The following is a 6,816-nucleotide window of genomic DNA, read 5'->3' on the forward strand; positions in this document are numbered from 1 at the left end:
CCGAGAGGATGAAAAGTAGCCATTGACGACGGTGATGCCCTACATACAGCTTGCCATGGAAAGGAGTAAGAAGAATTGGATGAACGTAATAAGAAAGTAGAGATTCAAGAGGAGCACAGCATCCCCATACGCCTATCTGAAATTCCCACTATTGATTTACGTAAGTATTTCTATCCTATTTTATTTTTTGTTTATTATTAATTTTCGAACTCATCATAAACCAATTTAATCTGCCTAACTGAGATTTACAAGGTGATCATAGCTTGCTTCATACCAACAATCTCTGTGGGATCGACCCTTACTCACGTAAGGTATTACTTGGATGACCCAGTACACTTGCTGGTTAAGTTGAACGGAGTTGTGGAAAGAAAGTGATGAGCTAATTTTTTATGCACATGCCAAAGAGCCATTATTGTTGATCACAATTTCGTCCACCAAGTTTTTGGCGCCGTTGCCGGGGATTGTTCGAGTATGGACAACTGACGGTTCATCTTGTTGCCCAGATTAGGTAATTTTCTTTTCAAAAATATTTTTCGAAATTTTTCTTTTCTTTTTCGTTTTTTTCAACTTTGTTTTCGAAAAAAATAAAAATCCAAAAAAAAAATTCATAAAATCATAAAAACCAAAAATATTTTGTGTTTCTTGTTTAAGTCTTGAGTCAATTTATAAGTTTGGTGTCAATTGCATGTTTTAAAAATTTTACTTGCATTTTTCGAAAATTCCATACATTCATAGTGTTCTTCATGATCTTCAAGTTGTTCTTGACATGTCTTCTTGTTTGATCTTGATGTTTTCTTGCTTTGTGTTGTTTGTTGTTTTTCATATGCATTTTTCGTTTGTTAGAGTCCATGCATTAAAGATTTCTAAGTTTGGTGTCTTGCATGTTTTCTTTGCATTAAAAATTTTTCAAAAATATGTTCTTGATGTTCATCATGATCTTCAAGGTGTTCTTGGTGTTCATCTTAACATTCATAGTGTTCTTGCATGCATCATGTGTTTGATCCAAAATTTCCATGTTTTGGGTCATTTTTATGTTTTTCTCTCTCATCTTTAAAAATTCAAAAAAATAAAAAAGAAAAAAAATATCTTTTCCTTATTTTTCTCATAATTTTCAAAAATTTGAGTTGACTTAGTCAAAAATTTTTAAAATTAGTTATTTCTTACAAGTCAAGTCAAATTTTCAAAATTTAAAAATCTTATCTTTTCAAATTCTTTTTCAAAAATTATATCTTTTTCATTTTTTTTCTATTTTTCGAAAATTTCAAAATTCTTTTTCAAAATATTTTCAAAATCTTTTTCTTATCTTTATATCATATTTTCGAAAATTCACTAATAATTAATGTGATTGATTCAAAAATTTGAAGTTTGTTACTTTCTTGTTAAGAAAGGTCAATCTTTAAGTTCTAGAATCTTATCTTGTAGTTTCTTGTTAGTGAAGTAAGTAATTTCAAATTTTTGAATTAAATCTTTTTATCTTTTATCTTATCTTTTTCAAAAAATTTTATCTTTTTCGAAATTTGATTTTAAAATATCTTATTATCTTTTTAAAATTTGATTTTAATATCTTTTTCAACTAACTATTTGACTTTTTGTTTGTTTCTTATCTTTTTCAAAACCACCTAACTACTTTTTCCTCTCTAATTTTCGAAAATATCTCACCTCTTTTTCAAAAATTCTTTTTGTTCTAAATTTTAATTTTAATTATATCTTATCTCTAATTTTCGAAAATTACTAACCCCTTTTTAAAATTATTTTTGAATTTTCTATCTCTTCTCTCTTATTCTATTTAATTATTTATTTACTAACACTTCTCTTCACCTCTCTTCATCTAAATATCCGAACCCACTCTTCTACATTCTTCTCCCCTTTCTTCTTCTACTAACATAAAGGAATCTCTATACTGTGACATAGAGGATTCCTCTTTTTTTCTTGTTTTCTTCTCTTTCATATGAGCAGGAACAAGGAAAAAGGCACTCTTGTTGAAATTGATCCTGAACCTGAAAAGACTCTGAAGAAAAAACTTAGAGAAGCTAGAATACAACAAGAGAAGGAGATGGCAGCCAAAAATAATAATAATGCAAGGAGAATGCTTGGTGACTTCACAAAGCCAACGTCCAAATTTGATGGAAGAAGCATCTCCATTCCTGCCATTGGAGCCAATAATTTTGAGCTTAAGCCTCAACTAGTTGCTTTAATGCAACAGAACTGCAAGTTTTATGGACTTCCATCTGAAGATCCTTACCAGTTTTTAACTGAGTTCTTGCAAATTTGTGAGACTGTTAAGACGAATGGAGTTGATCCTAAAGTTTACGGACTCATGCTTTTCCCTTTTGCTGTAAGAGACAGAGCTAGAATATGGTTGGATTCACAACCTAAGGATAGCCTGGACTCTTGGGATAAGCTGGTCACAGCCTTCTTGGATAAATTCTTTCCTCCTCAAAAGCTGAGCAAGCTTAGAGTGGATGTTCAGACCTTCAAACAAAAAGATGGTGAATCCCTCTATGAAGCTTGGGAAAGATACAAGCAGTTGACCAAAAGGTGTCCATCTGACATGTTTTCAGAATGGACCATATTAGATATATTCTATTATGGTCTATCTGAGTTTTTGAAAATGTCATTGGACCATTCTGCAGGTGGATCTATTCACCTAAAGAAAACGCCTGAAGAGGCTCAAGAACTCATTGACATGGTTGCAAATAACCAGTTCATGTGCACTTCTGAGAGGAATTCCGTGAATAATGGGACACCTCAGAGGAAGGGAGTTCTTGAGATTGATGCTCTGAATGCCATATTGGCTCAGAACAAAGTGTTGACTCAGCAAGTCAACATGATCTCTCAAAGTCTGAATGGATGGCAAAATGCATCCAACAGTACTAAAGAAGCAGCTTCTGAAGAATCTTATGATCCTGAGAACCCTGCAATGGCAGAGGTTAATTACATGGGTGAATCTTATGGAAACACCTATAATTCATCATGGAGAAATCATCCAAATTTCTCATGGAAGGATCAACAAAAGCCTCAACAAGGCTTTAACAATGGTGGATGATAAGCAGATAATTTATACGCTTTTTGGCATTGTTTTTAGTAGATTTAGTTAGCTTTTAGTAAATTTTTTATTAGTTTTTAGTTAAAATTCACTTTTATGGAATTTACTATGAGTTTGTATGTTTTTCTGTGATTTCAGATATTTTCTGGCTGAAATTGAGGGACCTGAGCAAAAATCTGATTCAGAGACTGAAAAGGACTGCAGATGCTGTTGGATTCTGACCTCTCTGCACTCGAAGAGCATTTTCTGGAGCTACAGAAGTCCAATTGGCGCGCTCTCAACGGCGTTGGAAAGTAGACATCCTGGGCTTTCCAGCAATGTATAATAGTCCATACTTTTCCCGAGATTTGATGGCCCAAACTGGCGTTCCAAATCAGCTAAAGAATGCCCGGCGTTAAACGCCGGAACTGGCACAAGAATGGGAGTTAAACGCCCAAACTGGCACAAAAGCCGGCGTTTAACTCCAAGAAGATTCTCTACACGAAAATGCTTCAATGCTCAGCCCAAGCACAAACCAAGTGGGCCCGGAAGTGGATTTTTATGTCATTTACTCACCTTTGTAATTCTTAAGCTACTAGTTCCCTATAAATAGGACCTTTTACTATTGTATTTTGTATCTTTTGATCATGTTTTTATGATTGAACCCTCTTTGGGAGGCTGGCCTCACGGCCATGCCTAGACCTTGTTCTTATGTATTTTCAACGGTGGAGTTTCTACACAAACCAAAGATTAAGGTGTGGAGCTCTGCTGTACCTCGAGTATTAATGCAATTACTATTGTTCTTCTATTCAATTCAGCTTGTTCTTATTCCAAGATATTCATTCGCACTCAAGAACTTGATGAATGTGATGATTATGTGACGCTCATCATCATTCTCACCTATGAACAAGTGATTGACAACCACTTTTGTTCTACAAGCAAACAAGGCTCTAATGTTTATCTCTTGGGTTCTTTAATCGGAATCTTCGTGGTATAAGCTAGAATTGATGGCGGTATTCAAGAGAATCCGGAAGGTCTAAACCTTGTCTGTGGTATTCTGAGTAGGATTCAATGATTGAATGACTGTGACGAGCTTCAAACTCGTGATTGTGGGGCGTTAGTGACAGACGCAAAAGAATCACTGGATTCTATTCCGACATGATCGAGAACCGACAGCTGGATAGCCGTGCCATGACAGGGTGCGTTGAACATTTCCACTGAGAGGACGGGATTGTAGCCATTGACAACGGTGATGCCCAACATACAGCTTGCCATGGAAAGGAGTAAGAAGGATTGGATGAAGACAGTAGGAAAGCAGAGAGACGGAAGGGACAAAGCATCTTCATACGCTTATCTGAAGTTCTCACCAATGAATTGCATAAGTATCTCTATCCTTATCTTTATGTTTTATTCATAAATCATTCATAACCATTTGAGTCTGCCTGACTGAGATTTACAAGGTGACCATAGCTTGCTTCATACCAACAATCTCCGTGGGATCGACCCTTACTCGCGTAAGGTTTATTACTTGGACGTCCCAGTGCACTTGCTGGTTAGTTGTGCGAAGTTGTGTTTATGCCATGGTATTGAACACCAAGTTTTTGGATTCATTACCGGGGATTATTTGAGTTGTGAAAAGTAGTGATCACAATTTCGTGCACCAAGTTTTTGGCACCGTTGCCGGGGATTGTTTTGAGTATGGACAACTGACGTTTCATCTTGTTGCTTAGATTAGGTATTTTTCAGAGTTCTTAAGAATGAATTCTAGTGTTTCAAGGTGATGATCCTATCATCACCAAAGCTGATTGATTCTAATCAATTTAGCTCTTGAATGCAATGTCCTGCTGAAGCTTGACTATCCATGTCTAATTCCTTTAGACTGAAGCTTTAGACTAACATTGCATGATTCCTGGAATTCTCATTAAGAATTTTGATATCTTTATTTTCTTTTCCACTTAATTTTCGAAAAAAAATAAAAAAAAATTTACAAAATCAAAAAAAAAAAAAAACCAAAAATACGTTATGTTTCTTATTGAGACACTAGTCTCATTTTAAGTTTGGTGTCTTGCATGCATTGTTTATTTGATCTTGGTTCTTTTTTCAAGTCAATAATACAGGGAACTGAAGATTCAGTACATGCAGCAGAGGAATTACACAGAAAAAGCTGGGTGTTCAAAACGCCCAGTGAAGAAGGAAAAACTGGCGTTTAAACGCCAGCCAGGATACCTGGCTGGGCGTTTAACGCCCAAAAGGGTAGTGCTTTGGGCGTTAAACGCCAGAATGTGCACCATTCTGGGCGTTTAACGCCAGGATGGCACAAGAGGGAAGATTTTGTTTTTAATGCAAATTTTTTTCAAGTTTTCAAAGTTTTTCAAAATCAAATCTTTTTCAAATCATATTTTTTCAATCATCAATTTCTTTCCATTTTCAAAAATACTTGCTAACAATTAATGATTTGATCCAACATTTCAAGTATGTTGCCTTTTCTGTTGAGAAAGGTTTAATGTTTGAATCATATCTTTTCTTGTTAGGCAAGTCATTAATTTTTAAAATCAAATCTTTTTAAATTGTTTTTCAAATCATATCTTCTCAATAACATCTTTTTAAAATCATAACTTTTCAATCATATCTTTTTAATCACATCTTTTTTTTCAAAAAAGTTTTCAATCATATCTTCTTCAATTTCTTTTTCAAAATGTTTTTAAAAGCTTTTACTTAATTTTCGAAAAATCTCTTCCCCTCTTCTCACATCCTTCTATTTATGGAGTACCACTCCTCCTCAAGGCACAATTCGAACTCTATCTCACTAAGTTCGAATTCTTTTACTTCTTCCTTCTATTTTTCTTTTCCTCTGACACCTCAAGGAATCTCTATACTGTGACATAGAGGATTCCACATTTTCTTGTTCTCTTCTCTTTCATATGAGCAGGAGCAAAGACAAAAGCATTCTTGTTGAGGCTGACCCTGAACCTGAAAGGACCTTGAAGCGAAAGCTAAGAGAAGCTAAGGCACAACTCTCGGTAGAGGACCTAATAGAAATCTTCAAAGAAGAAGAACCCATGGCAGCCGAAAACAACAACAATGCCAATAATGCAAGGAAGGTGCTGGGTGACTTTACTGCACCTACTCCCGACTTCTATGGGAGAAGCATCTCTATCCCTGCCATTGGAGCAAACAACTTTGAGCTTAAGCCTCAATTAGTTTCTCTAATGCAACAGAATTGCAAGTTCCATGGACTTCCATTGGAAGATCCTCATCAGTTTTTAGCTGAATTCTTGCAAGTCTGTGACACTGTCAAGACTAATGGGGTTGACCCTGAGGTCTACAGACTTATGCTATTCCCTTTTGCTGTAAGAGACAGAGCTAGAATATGGTTGGATTTACATCCTAAAGACAGCCTGAACTCTTGGGAAAAGCTAGTCAATGCCTTCTTGGCAAAGTTCTTTCCACCTCAAAAATTGAGTAAGCTTAGAGTGGAAGTCCAAACCTTCAGACAGAAGGAAGGTGAATCCCTCTATGAAGCTTGGGAAAGATACAAACAATTGATCAGAAAGTGTCCCTCTGATATGCTTTCTGAATGGAGCATCATAGGTATTTTCTATGATGGTCTGTCTGAACTGTCCAAGATGTCTTTGGATAGCTCTGCTGGAGGATCTCTTCATCTGAGGAAGACGCCTACAGAAGCTCAAGAGCTCATTGAAATGGTTGCAAATAACCAATTCATGTACACTTCTGAAAAGAATCCTGTGAACAATGGGACAAATCAAAAGAAAGGAGTTTTTGAGATTGAT

At 35.6% G+C, this 6,816-nt stretch overlaps 2 non-coding genes across 2 annotated transcripts; both read right to left on the reverse strand.

The window, feature by feature from the left end:
• Positions 1–2,449: 2,449 nt before the first annotated feature.
• LOC130971379 (small nucleolar RNA R71) lies at positions 2,450–2,553 on the reverse strand. Its single transcript, XR_009082601.1, has one exon. It is a non-coding gene; the product is annotated as a small nucleolar RNA R71 (small nucleolar RNA).
• Positions 2,554–6,489: 3,936 nt separating this feature from the next.
• Positions 6,490–6,597, reverse strand: LOC130971143 (small nucleolar RNA R71). The gene has a single exon (XR_009082377.1). It is a non-coding gene; the product is annotated as a small nucleolar RNA R71 (small nucleolar RNA).
• Between the last annotated feature and the right edge of the window lie 219 nt (positions 6,598–6,816).

Source organism: Arachis stenosperma, chromosome 3, assembly GCF_014773155.1.
Source record: "Arachis stenosperma cultivar V10309 chromosome 3, arast.V10309.gnm1.PFL2, whole genome shotgun sequence".
NCBI lineage: Eukaryota > Viridiplantae > Streptophyta > Magnoliopsida > Fabales > Fabaceae > Arachis > Arachis stenosperma.